Consider the following 13,226-nt stretch of genomic DNA (forward strand, 5'->3'; position numbering starts at 1 on the left):
GGAGGCCACTATACTTCACTTGGGCAAATTATTCACCCTCTGGGTCATTTCACAATCTGTAAAATGAGAAGCAAAATAGTACCTACCTCCTAGGAGTAAAACCCTTGAGACTTTAATTCACATATAGCACTTGGACCTGTGCCAGCTTTATAGGAAGCACTAAATAAATGTTAGTATTTATTATTCTGTATACAGACCCAGAGATGAGAGAGGGCAGGGCTCCTTCAAGGGCATGATGAGTTTAAGTTGCCTTCTCTAAACAGGAAAGTCCAGTAGACAGAAGAAAGAATCCAGAAAAGAAAACTGGGCTGAAGTTGATCTTTAAAAGTATTTTTGAAAAAACGTTTGCTATTTTCTTTTTTAGCTATACAAGATGATGGATCTTAACTAAACTTGTTGTGACAATTATTTCACAATATAGGTAAGTCAAATCATCACATTGTACACTTTAAACTTAGTGCCATATAACAATGATCTCTCAATAAAACTGCAAAACAAGAATTATTTTAAAAAATTAATGACATTTTAAAGATATCACTTTTTCCTCCCTGAGGTCCTCACTGAACTTTAAATGTATACTGAGGGTATATCTTTGAAGCCATCTATACGTCAACTGCTACTTAAGAATAACCTGTCAGTACAAAATAATTATGTCTTCCAGCATGAAAATACCCCTTTACAAAGAGCAGGCTGATCCCCCCACTCTAACTACGACTTCTATCCCAACATCTGAGAAGCAGTGCACTTTTACATCTATGGATGCCAAACATTCCCACAAAAACCCGTATTTGGTTTCACACATCCCATTTGATAGTCTGTGACTAGAGGAATGTTATGTTATGATGCCACATGTTATATGGAAAGGCATGACAAGAGGACAATATGAGACAATGTAATGAGTCCTCCCCATAAAATAATGGTACAGCAATATTAGAATATTGGAGGCTTGAGTTACTTACCATCTTAGTTTCCTCACTGGAAAAGTAAGGCTAGATGTTTTCTAAGGACCCTTGGGACCTCAAATGTCCTGTAAACTACTTGATGAACAGGATGTCTGGAATCAAGGAAGAACAGAAAACCCTGAGTAAGAAGGAATACCTGTCCAGTCCAGAAATCTGTCAGATAATGCTACCAAGGAATATTTGTAGGAAAGGGTGATATTTTATTTGGCTATTATGTCTCTAACTTTCCTAGAAAGATACACTACTAATTTACTACTCAGACTTCAGCTAACCTTTTTTCAGTCTCTATTTTGAGTTTAGTGCAGGCTACTGAATAGATAATGTACAAACAGATGAGATCAGTTGTTTGCTCTGATTGACTTCTAGCTCAAACATTTTTTTGCCTCATGTTGTTATGATTATATTGGCTAGAGATGTACTAAAAACTTTATCCCTAATCTCAGAAATGCTTCATTTGCATAAACAAACATTTCTCTCTGTCTTGGCACACAAGAGTAAGGACTGGTGGTCACATGTGCAGATCACACACCTGCATGGGATCTGAAGAAAGCACTAGAAACACAGAGCAGACTCCCAATAAGGAAAAGGGCTTTGGACTGTGGGTGTGAGGGTCAAAAGGATCATTTCTTTTGTCTTCCTATTAGACAACAATTTGCATAATTTCTACCCATCGTATGTGAAATACTGAGAGGCTTCCACTTCCTCTACACCTTCCTTGAGAAGTGGCTAAAACTCAGCACCTTCTTATGCCATAATCTCATTAAATGTTGATGCCAACATTGTTCACTTCTGAGAACAGAAATATCCTATTCAAACAGGTATTAAATCGTAAGCCTAGGCACTCTGAGGCTCGGCCCAGTCAGCTTTCTCACCTTGGCCCAAAATGCCCAAGCCACAGACACTGCCCATCCAGAAGTGTCCTGATTATAGGGAGACAGAACCAAATGGCAGCCTCCCACACAGCAGGCATTCTAGCTGGCCCCCAGGTTAGCCTGGGCTATTCTTGTATTGAATTTGCCTTCCACTTGTTCAAAGCTAATCTCTAGGTACTAGGGAAACAGCCCTCTCAGGGGATATAAAATGATCCTAAGACCTATAAATGTAAAGATCCCCAGGATGAAGGAGGGGGGCGGATTTTGAATGCTAATTTGGCCAACATCTTCTTAACTTGTGCTTCATGAATTACCTACAAATGCAGGCAAATGTGCACAACATACATATGTGTACTTTTCACAGGGGCCTAAACCTTTTATTAGATTCTCTAAGAGTTCTGTGATTTGAAAAAGCTAAGAACTACATGATAAAAAATAGCTCTTTTTAAAAATACAAGTCAAGTCCCCAAGCCACAAGTAACAGGAAAACAAAAAATGCATCACTTTTTGCTTTCATTTAAATATCTTTGAGTAATGAAAATAGCTCCAAATTAAAAGACCATATCTGCTATATATGTTCAGTTTGTGAAAAGTTATCTCACTTCAATAGTTCATCAAATAATTTTGACAACAGTATTCACAATTTGATTTTAAGTAAATTCATCCTAAAACCAGAAACAAAAAAAAAAAAAAAACCAAAAAAATTTCCTGAATGGAAAACAGTTTCCCAAATTAGGTACTGCTGCAGTAAATGGATCATTTAATTGAATACTTGCTGAATTTCAGGTCCACTCATGGTTGGGTATGTGGAGATTTCTATTCTAGGGGTAGCATCATTCAAAGAAGGCAGAAAACCTGTAACGGAATCTCTTTATCATTTTCCCAAAACAAACAGGGTTGCATTCCATTACCCCAGCAGCCATGGGCTTAACTGCAGCTGACCAAATTTGAGATGACCTCCAAAATCTGTTCTTAGTAACATTCTGGTCTTCATGGAATTGCCAAAATGCCGGTGGGGGTTGGGGTTTCAATAGGGTTGAGTTTAAGTTTTCCCCCTCTGCCTGCCCTGTCTGCCTCTTGTTCACACACTGCTAAAACTCTGTCACCCACGATACCCAGCTGTGTCATCCAACCACAAGGCAAGTTAACTGGGGTAAGAGCTGTCTATGGCTCTACTAAATGTGAAGTCTGAAGACTGGGACTTTGACCGAACCACTAGGATTCTGGTGTATGTTTATGATTATTATTAAGCCAGCTACCTCCAATGTGTAAGTTAGTTTCTATCAGTTATTTGACTGGGAAGGTACATCAACTGAGAGTTCTAAAAGAAGTTTAGATTTAAATCTGATTCTTTCAAAATTAATTCTTCAGTAAGTTATATGGTATCTATAAAGAGTTGAAGACAGCCTCCCAAAGTGAGGTATTTTTATTAATTTATTTTCATTGCTTTGGCTAAAACAATCGGTATTTCTTTAATAACTCATTCATTAAGCCAACCCCATTTCACAAATAAAATCCTGCAAATGTGGGGATAGAATCTACTACTACTTCCCTCACCAATCCTCAGTACCTCCAAGCTGAATTACTGGACCCTTCCTCCACCTTCTCTTTGACCACACCCCCATCCATACACCAATACATGCACATCACACAGTACATATCCACATGCCTTTTCTTCAACGAAGCAAATCCTGTATTCTCTCCCTTAGTGAGATCAAACCCCGCAATGGGCTCCATGCTGGGTGTGAAGCCTACTTAAACACGCACACATACACGCACATACACACAGAGAAAATATTCAACGACATGCTCACACACCTCTTGGAAGTCTCTGCTTATTCAAATTTCATTAAATTTATCCTAATTTTGTACCAATATAAATAGAAATATTAAATCTAGTATACATAATATGGATAAAAAAGTAAGTTTCCAATGAATGCTCTCTTTAAACTAGAACAAAAAATAAAAATAAAGTGCTGTGGGAGCCTTAAATGGTATCCAACATTCCTATTAATTGGGCTATCAATTTATGATCATCTGAAAAATCAGTTCTGCTTACTGGCAGGCTCTCTTTTTCAAAGAAAGGCTGAAAGACAAATACTTACTGATATACTGATACCGACTTGAAGTAGGCTGGTTGAAATAAACCAAACTCTACTTTGAGTAACTGAAGCTACTAACAGTGAACAACAACTCGTGCTTACTGTACAGACAGCTTAAGTACCCAAGAGATCAACTAAATAAGCAAAATTAAGAAGGGGAAAGGTGTTATTATGCAATTAGTACAGATCTAAAGCCATGTTTTGGTTAAAATCTAGGATTATCTAATTACCTTCATTTCCAACCTACTAACAGAGAAAAACAGAATTAAGTGTTCAAAGAATCCCTAGAGATCAACTAATCAATGGAACCCCTTCATTATCCAAATAAAGAGATGGGTGTGAACTGAGTTTGATCCAACCATAATCGTTTCACCCAAAGTGCACATGGAGTGGTATCTACCTCCTTGAGGAGACTCACTTCACCCAGCCTCAGTGATACCAGGAAGTGGCTGCTATGCCTTTTCCTCCCACGAGCTCTTCTGCCAAAGATACTTCCTGCTCACATTCCTCCTACTGACCTGTGCTCATCTTTTTTTTTTTTTTTTAATTAAAGTTTAGTTGACATCAAGTGTTGAATTAGTTTCAGGTGTACAACAGAGTGATTCGACAATTCGATACATTATGAAATGCTCACCATGTAAGTGTAGTCACCATCTGACACTATACAACATTATCATCATATTATTGACTATATTCCCTATGCTGAACTTTTTATCCCTGTGACTTATTTTATAGCTGGAAGCTTATGGTCATTCTTGGAGACTTTATTTAGCTATAGACTCCTTTGAAGCTTTCCTTAACTACTGTATCTCTCTCACCAACCTAACCCGGAGTGGCAGTTGAACATTCTCTGCTCTCTCAGAGCATCCCACACATTGTTCCTCAATCGTTCTTTTCACAATTCAAATACCGAGTGTCCACACTGGGCCACTGGGCTAATGCTGGGGATACAGAGGGAGAGGCAGCATTTCTGTCCTCAATGAGCTGCACTTCAGAGGCAGATGAAATAACCTGTTAACCAGTCCATCTGGTCTCATCGAAGGATGAACTATTAACCATTTTTGTAGTCCCAGAATCCAATATATGGTATACAGAGCTTAAAAGATGCTTGTTCAACTTCACTTTTATTGTGAAAATTGGAGTTTAAGTTATTGTTTTAATGCGTAAAATAACCCTTACGCAAAATTTAATCTTTAAAATGGAGGGTTTATTTAACTTCTCTTCATGATCCTTTTCTGACTTTTATGTGTTGAGGCATACTCATTTACAATTGTCACCAGATTTTTTTATTAATTATTCTTCACTTCATAGCATATTACCATGAGTTTATATTAAACTATGAATAAAGGCTAATTCAGTGGTTTCTGAGAAAGCGGGTAGCATATAAGGTCAGAACAGTATATTCCCTAACAGAATACCAATTCAAGATTTCTAATACTTCTAGGGTCAAAAATAATAGCAAATTCTGAAAATATCATCATATAGTTGAGAGATTATTAATTATTATGAATTGTTCATATATATATATATATATATATATATATATATATATATATACAGTACCTAGCTCTGTATTAGACAAGGGATACTGAGATGAATAAGACATGGCCCTGGAAATCAACAAATTCTTGGCCTTTAGAGAAGTCAGCTATAGAAGCACTGCTACTAAGTAGAGGGTAAGTGCAATGCTAGAAGAATGGATGAGGTAGAGAAGGCACAGAAAGGGACATGACCAACTTGATTGGAGGGGGAGGCAGCCAGGGAAGAAGATGTCACAAAATAAGTCATGCTGAGATTTTAGAAGACCTCCTTGGTAACTCCCCAACCAAAGGACAGGTCACATGTCCACATTTCAGCCTCCACAACCTTCCCTCTGCAACCATTTGTTAAGACTCTACTAAGCGCCAGGCCCTTGGATGGGGGGAGGGGAAGGTAGTTAAAAATTCTGCAATGAAGAAAACAAATTATGTTCTTGTCTTCACAGTGCTTATCTACTACTGTGGGGCTGGGGTTAAAGTTTTATCCTATATGCAAAAATCAACGGATTTTAAGTAGGACCAAATGTCTTGCATTTTAGAAATCTAGGTTTCTTTCTTGGTTTTGAGCGAATTTTCAGCTTTTGGGGGTAAGTTTTATAAGCTCCCCCCCTACAGTCTGCATTTTCTCTCTCTGCACCTTCCCATAAGCTAAGTTTTTATAATAAGTTCTACTTGCTCTATTTCCTCACCTCACTTTCACCCTTAACCTGCAGCAAACTGGCTTCCACCTCTACAACTTCATTAAACCCACTCTAGCCAAGATCTTCACTGCTATCCACCCAATAAACCCTGGGCGGGATCTTCAGTCTTAACATTTTTGGTCATTTAGCCACTCCTCACACGGCTTTCTGCTCATTTTAAACCTAATGCCTTGGTTTCCAGAATGCTCCTAGGCTCTTGATCTCCCAATGCTCTGCCCTTCCCTATTTGGCACTGCTCCCCAGGTTTCTATCTTTGTTCCTCTGCCATCTCTACAGACACTCTTTTCTCCCCTGCCAGATCGCACGCACGTAGTACTGGTTTTAATTCTCTCCTGAATGCAGACATCTCTCATGAATAAAGAGCTTAGAATTTCCAGCCTTGATTTCCCTCCCAGGCTGCCAGCAGGTAGAGCCAACTACCAGCTGGACATAGACACTTAGTATAATTTTCAATTTTCACCTGCTACACTCATCTCCCCATCTACAATCTGCTCATCCACCAGAATTCTCAATTTCAGTTAGTAACACTCCAAAACAGAAACTCAAGTAATTTTCTCCTGGTCCCCAGCATGCATTTAACCATCAAATACCAAGTCCATTGCTTGTTCCTCCCCCAGAATCTATTACTCCCTTTCCTTTGTATTCCCACAACCCCTTATCATCTTTACTTAACAATGGCATTATCCTTCTAAATTATTTCTCTACCCCCAGTCTTGGTCCCTCCTTAAAACAATCTTTTACACTCCAGAAAAATAAGAAGACTGCAAGCAAACTGTTGTAAGATTACAATTATGATTTTATGGATTTTAATGCAATAGCTCTGAATCCAGCTTAAAATAGTAAGAATGATCTGAATTGGGTATGAACAGTTTGGAGATGGAGAGTGGAAGAAACAGAAGAGAGAACAAACCAGGTTAAAATTTGGTTAACTAAAGAGAGTTCCTTCTTAAGACACATAAAAAAGTCCTTCCATGGAGTCTAAAAGAAAATTGGTGCTAATTTTTTTAAATTCCCATAATAAGAACTATTTTAGAGTCTGGATAAGTATCATATTTGTTTAAGATTGGTATAATAGAAATCAGCTTCACTCGGGCTTCTGCTAAGCAGTGACTCATGTTGTTTTAGCTGGTGTTGACTCACTGCCCCACAAAGGATGACACAGCTTTAAATAGGCAGAGCATGGCCTGCTTTTTCCAATTACATACTTCCAGCAACTAGAAGAGGCAGGGGTCCTCCAGAGCAGAGCTTTCTGCAACTAAGCACAATTTAGACTTTACAAAAACAGTTGCCAAGTTGACCTTGTAATCACTGAGCTTTATAAATGAGGAGGGAGAGAAGTTAAGTTGTGGTATGTTAAAAATCACAGGGGCCAGGCATCCTCTGTTTTTCAAAACAAAATCTGCGGAAACTTACAGTCAGCTCTTTTCCCATTTAATTGCTTACTCTATTGAGGTCAGCAAATGTTTTCCTTTAAGATTCCAATGAAAAGCCACAACAAGTGTGTTTTCAAGACTGTCCACGTTAACTTAGTGAGATAACGTAGGGGTAGCTACAACCGTGTTTGAAAGGAAGCTAAGGAAATGCCATTCTCATAATTGTTGCCACCTTTTCTCTGCTTCTGTACCCTTAATGTTTCCCAGTGAGAAAGCCAGTTTCCCCCACTGCCATGATTTCCACGCTGTTAACCTGACTGCTCCCAGAACACATGAGACCATGTTGTGGGCCTGAGTGGGTGACCAGGGGTCAGCAGAATGAATTCAGAGTCTGGCTCAACCAGTTGGTTATTCCTTATGAGGCTCTCGGCAAGACACTTTCCCACACTTTGCTTCCCTGTTGTACCACAGAGAGTGTTCCTTGCAGTCCTTACTCATGAGGAGTCTTTCATGATGCTTCATTCCTATTTGTAACACACTCTGAACTCCCTGACTGGTTAGGAATAGTTAGAAGAGAATCCTAAAGACACAGCAGTTAGCAGAAATGTCCGAACCATGCTGTTTATATATAACTACAATGACCGTCCAGTCTCTGTAGTTCTGGTGTCCCAAGAACCTAAGTTTATCAAAATGAATACCTTGCGAAATAAACACAAGTGCATACAGCCAGAGGCCATTCTGACTCTGACCTCTCCAGATGACTCAAGTCCAGGCGACAGTGGGCTCCGAAATAATTTTCAAAACAGGAATCCTCGCTCGCAGGACAATTTAAGTCGGCATTATGCATGGTTCCAAGATCACTGATGGATAAGGGCTATGCTTAGACCTAGGGAAGGCGAGGCATGGCTCAGGGGTCTGGATTGCCACAACCTACCTTATCGTATCTAAATTTTTGAGCAAGATTTGGAAAAAACTGATCTTCACAGAAGTATGGTCTAAGATCTGGATTGGTCTCTTGGTTGGTTTCAAATCATGACAAGGCAAAAACCTGACTGAATATTGGGAGAGAAAATAGGAAAAAGCCCCATTAATTCTCATGGAGTATTGTTTCTCAACTTGCATTAAGATTTCTTACACTGTAGCATTTTTCACAGAACTGTAACAAAAAATCCTACACTTTATATGGAACCACAAAAGACTCTGAATAGCCAAAGCAATCTTGAGAAAGAAAAAGCAAAGCCAGAGGCATCACAATTCTGGACTTCAAGTTATTTTACAAAGCTGTAGTAATCAGAACAGTGTGGTACTGGCACAAAAACACACACATAGATCAACAGAACAGAATACGAAACACGGAAATAAAGCTACTGTTATAAGACCAGTTAATCTTCAACAAAGCAGGAAAGAATATACAATGGCAAAAAGTCTCTTTTTTTAATTTTTTTAATGTTTATTTTTGAGAGAGAGACAGAGACAGAGACAGAGACAGAGAGAGACAGTGCACGAGCGGGGGAGGGGCAGAGAAAGAGGCACAGAATCCGAAGGCCCCAGGCTCCAGGCTCCAGGCTCTAAGCTGTCAGCACAGAGCCCGATGTAGGGCTCGAACTCACGAGCCATGAGATCATGACCTGAGCCAAAGTTGGGCACTTAACTGACTGAGCCACCCAAGTGCCCCAAAAACACAACAAATGGTGTTGGGAAAACAGTTCCACTACATCCATAAGAATGAAACTGGACCACCTTCTTAAACCATACACAAAAATAAACTCAAAATGGATTAAAGACCTAAATGTGAGGCAGGAAAGCATAAAATTCCTAGAAGGGAACACAGGCAGTAATTTCTCTGTCATCAGCTGCAGCAACATTTTTCTAGATATGTCTCCTGAGGTAAGAGAAATGAAAGCAAAAATAAACTATTGGAACTACATCAAAATAATAAGCTTCTGTAGAGCAAAGGAAACAATCGATAAAACTAAAAGGCAACCTACTGAATAGGAGAAGATATCTGCAAATAACATATGTGATAAAGGGTTAGTATCTAAAATATATAAAGAACAGATACAACTCAATACCCAAAATACAAATAATCCAATTAAAAAAATGGGCAGAAGGCATGAACAGACATTTCTCCAAAGAAGACATCCAGATGGCCAACAGACACATGAAAATATGCTCAACATCACTTATCATCAGGGAAATACAAACCAAAACTAAAATGAGATACCATCTCACACCTGTCACAATGGCTAAAATAAAATATGTAACAAGGGCACCTGGTGGCTCAGTCAGTTGAGCATCTAACTTCGGCTCAAGTCATGATCTCACAGTTCATGGGTTTGGGCCCTGCATCAGGCTCATTGCTGTCAGCGTGGAGCCCGCTTCAGATCTTCTGTACCTCTCTCTCTCTCTGCTCCTTCCCAGCTTGCTCTCTCTCCCTCTCTCTCTCTCAAAAATAAATACATCTTAAAAAAAAAAAATATATATATATATATATACATACATACACATATATATACATATATACATATATATAAAACAAGTATATACATGTATATATACATAAAACAAGTGTTGGTAAAGATATAGACAAAAAGAAGGGGCGCCTGGGTGGCTCAGTAGATTAAGCATCCAACTTCAGCTCAGGTCATGATCTCACGGCTTGTGAGTTCAAGCACCACATCAGCTCTGTGCTGACAGCTCAGAGCTTGAAGCCTGCTTTGGATTCTGTGTCTCCCTCTCTTTCTAACCCTCTCTTGCTCACACTCCATCTTTCCCCTCCTCAAAAATAAATAAACATTAAAAAAATTTTTCTTTTTAAAGATGTGCAGAAAAAGAAGCCTCCTGTACTGTTGGTGAGAATGCAACCTGGTACAGCCACTGTGGAAAACAGTATGGATGTTCCTCAAAAAGTTAAAAATACAACTACTCTAAATCTAGTAATCACACTACTGGTATTTACCCAAAAATACTGATTGGAAGGGACTATGTTTAGAGCAGCATTACTCACAATAGCCAAATTATGGAAGCAGCCCAAGTGTCCATCAATATCATCAATAGATGAATGGATAAAGAAGATGTGATGTGTGTGTATGTATGTATGTGTGTGTGTGTACACATATATATAATGGAATATTATTCAGCCATAAAAGATAATGAAACCTTGCCATTTGCAATGACATGTATGCAGCTAAAGTGTATAATATTGAGCAAAATAAGTCAAAGAAAGACAAAAATGAACAAAAAAGCAAAGGAAAAAAAGAAAGAGAGACAGAGACAGAGACAAACCAAGTAACAGACTCTTAACTATAGAGAACTGATGGCTACCAGAGGGGAAGTGGGTGGAGAGATGGGTGAAATAGAGGATGGGGATTAAGGATCACTTGTGATGAGCACAGGGTGTTGTATGGAAGTGATGAATCACTATGTCGTACACATGAAGCTAACGTAACACTGTATGTTAATTATGCTAAAATTAAAAAAAAATTAATTAAAAAATAATTTATTGGAGCTTTCCCCAAAAGGAAGAAAAAAAATTATGAAGAATTATGTTGTGAGTCCAATTTCAAGGAATGAAGTGAAAAGCATATTTTTAACCATAGAAATCTAACTTAGTAGTTAAAGAAAGCAATTAATAAAACTAAATGAAAAGTTCTAAGAGCTAGTTACTAAGAACATCAACCTAAGGATTAAAAGATTAAAAATTACCCTCCCCCACTTCTGCCACCACCCCCCTCCCCCCCAAAAAAAGCCATAGGAAGATTTCCTGTTACTAATTGCTTAGATCTCACTGTCTTGGTCAAAACGAATGACTTTTCCAGCACGTTTTGTCTACTTTAAAATACTGTTACCTAAGATTGCATGAAGGGCAAGAATACAGCTTTTAAATTAATGGGAAAAAAATTCCTAACATTGCACTTGCTTCAAGTGATAACAAAATGTTTCAAACTATTTCTATCCACTCATACTTAACCCACCGATGCTTATTACATTAAAATAGAATAAAAATTACTGCAAAAGGAAAGACTAAATCAAAACTGAGTATCTGTAACACCTACTATGAGAAAGTTGTAAGTTTGCTAAGGAGGACACAATAATAATACTGTCCCTCCTCTCAATTAACCTATGATCAAACTGAGACAGGAAAACACTAAATCCATAATATACTAAATGTTTCAAGATTTAAACAGTAGTTTTGGAAGGGCTGAGTGGGAATCATTATCTCATTGTGTGACCTTGGACTACTTCTCTGTGCCTTACTTTCTTCCTACTTCCCAGGACTGTTGTAAGGATTAAATAAGATAATGTATGTTAAGCTAAATAAGTTCTCAATAAAAATAGGCCTCTAAAAAAAAAAAAGAAATGACATCATAGGACAATACGTGATTAACTGCCAAATGATCATTCTGTTATGACAGATGAAAACTCTCTGGCTACTACTGTTAAGGAAATTTTCTGGAAAGAAGTTTAGTCCTTACTTCTCTGACTAAATTTATTCTCTTTTGTTTGGCTCTTCATTTCCAGCTACTTATATATGGGTTTAGTTCCAACCACAAAGGTATTAACTTTAGTTACTGTGTAAACTTTTAGGTGTGGTAATGAGGTAGAGAAAAGTGTCAAGGGAAGAGATCAAATGTCATATTATTAACTATAATGCCAATTTTGTACTTTCAACATTTTTTCTAAGCACCTGTCAGATATCTCCACAGATCTGAAAATGTAAATACACTGATGGACCTTTGCATAAAGGCAAATGTATTGGCAGTGTTTTCTAAATTGATTTTCAATAAATGAAAACTGAATAGGAAACTTTAGAGAGATTCTTTTCTGTATACATTACAGATGTACAAAAGTAAACTTTGTGGCTAACCAACCACAACATTTAACACAGATGTAAAAACTTCTCTCTTATCCATAAGATAATCAGCACCCTAACTTAGAATTACTAAAATGGTATAAATAAATCTCAAGTGTTTGACAATTTTAAAAATTCTGCATACTTTAGCTTCCTGTCCTCTCCATTGTGTGCCTGTTTGCAGTCATCATCTATCAATCTGAGGGATCACAAATGGAATGCAGAGGTTTAATTAGTTTTTAAGAGTAACATGAGACAAGGCAGCCGGTTCTCTGAGTGATACTTAGTATATGTTCTTCCACCCTTGGAATCACTGAGCACTTAATGCCTGTCAAAGGGACAGTTTTACCTATAATATTCACTTATTCAAAGTGATGTAACACATTTGATACTGAAAGAATGTGTCAGAAACCCCAGATATTTAAGATGAATATGTGGTGAAACCATCTACTACTTTCTTTAGCTCCCATTATAGAGACCAAAGTAACCGGATGCGTTATTATTTTGTTCTGAAGTTCATCCTCTAGTAATCACAAAGAAACGGGCACATGAGATTCCATGGGTGAAGAATGACACATTGTACAAAACTCACTAACTCCAGTAACCAGAACACAACAAGAAACTGAAAGCAAACAAGCAAACCAAGAAACACTCCAGAAACTGAAATAAATGCTATCCAAGTCTTGTGTTAGATTATGCATTCTGGTCCTCTGAATAGCATTTTCTTTACACAGTTCTCACAACCCTGATTATCCAATGAAAAGTAAATCATAAAGCATGTTAAAATAACAACATTAAAAAGAACATAAGTATGACTAAAGGGTTT

At 37.9% G+C, this 13,226-nt stretch overlaps 1 protein-coding gene and 1 long non-coding RNA gene across 5 annotated transcripts in view; both read right to left on the reverse strand.

The window, feature by feature from the left end:
- The window catches only part of LOC147575507 (uncharacterized), a 299,228-nt gene that overhangs the window by 245,759 nt on the left and 40,243 nt on the right, over positions 1-13,226 (reverse strand). The gene's annotated exons all lie outside the window — the stretch shown is intronic.
- ARHGAP28 (Rho GTPase activating protein 28) overlaps positions 1-13,226 on the reverse strand; it is a 196,520-nt gene that overhangs the window by 176,712 nt on the left and 6,582 nt on the right. Inside the window, exon 2 of one of the 4 annotated variants that reach the window (XM_086682498.1) lies at positions 960-1,054. The exons of the other annotated variants lie outside the window; for them this stretch is intronic. The gene's annotated coding sequence lies outside the window, so the exon portion shown is untranslated. The remainder of the gene's footprint in view (positions 1-959; positions 1,055-13,226) is intronic. 4 annotated transcript variants of the gene reach the window in all.

The sequence above is a fragment of the Puma concolor genome, chromosome D3, assembly GCF_028749965.1.
Source record: "Puma concolor isolate L17-30 chromosome D3, mPumCon1.1.hap2, whole genome shotgun sequence".
In the NCBI taxonomy this organism is placed as follows: Eukaryota; Metazoa; Chordata; class Mammalia; order Carnivora; family Felidae; genus Puma; species Puma concolor.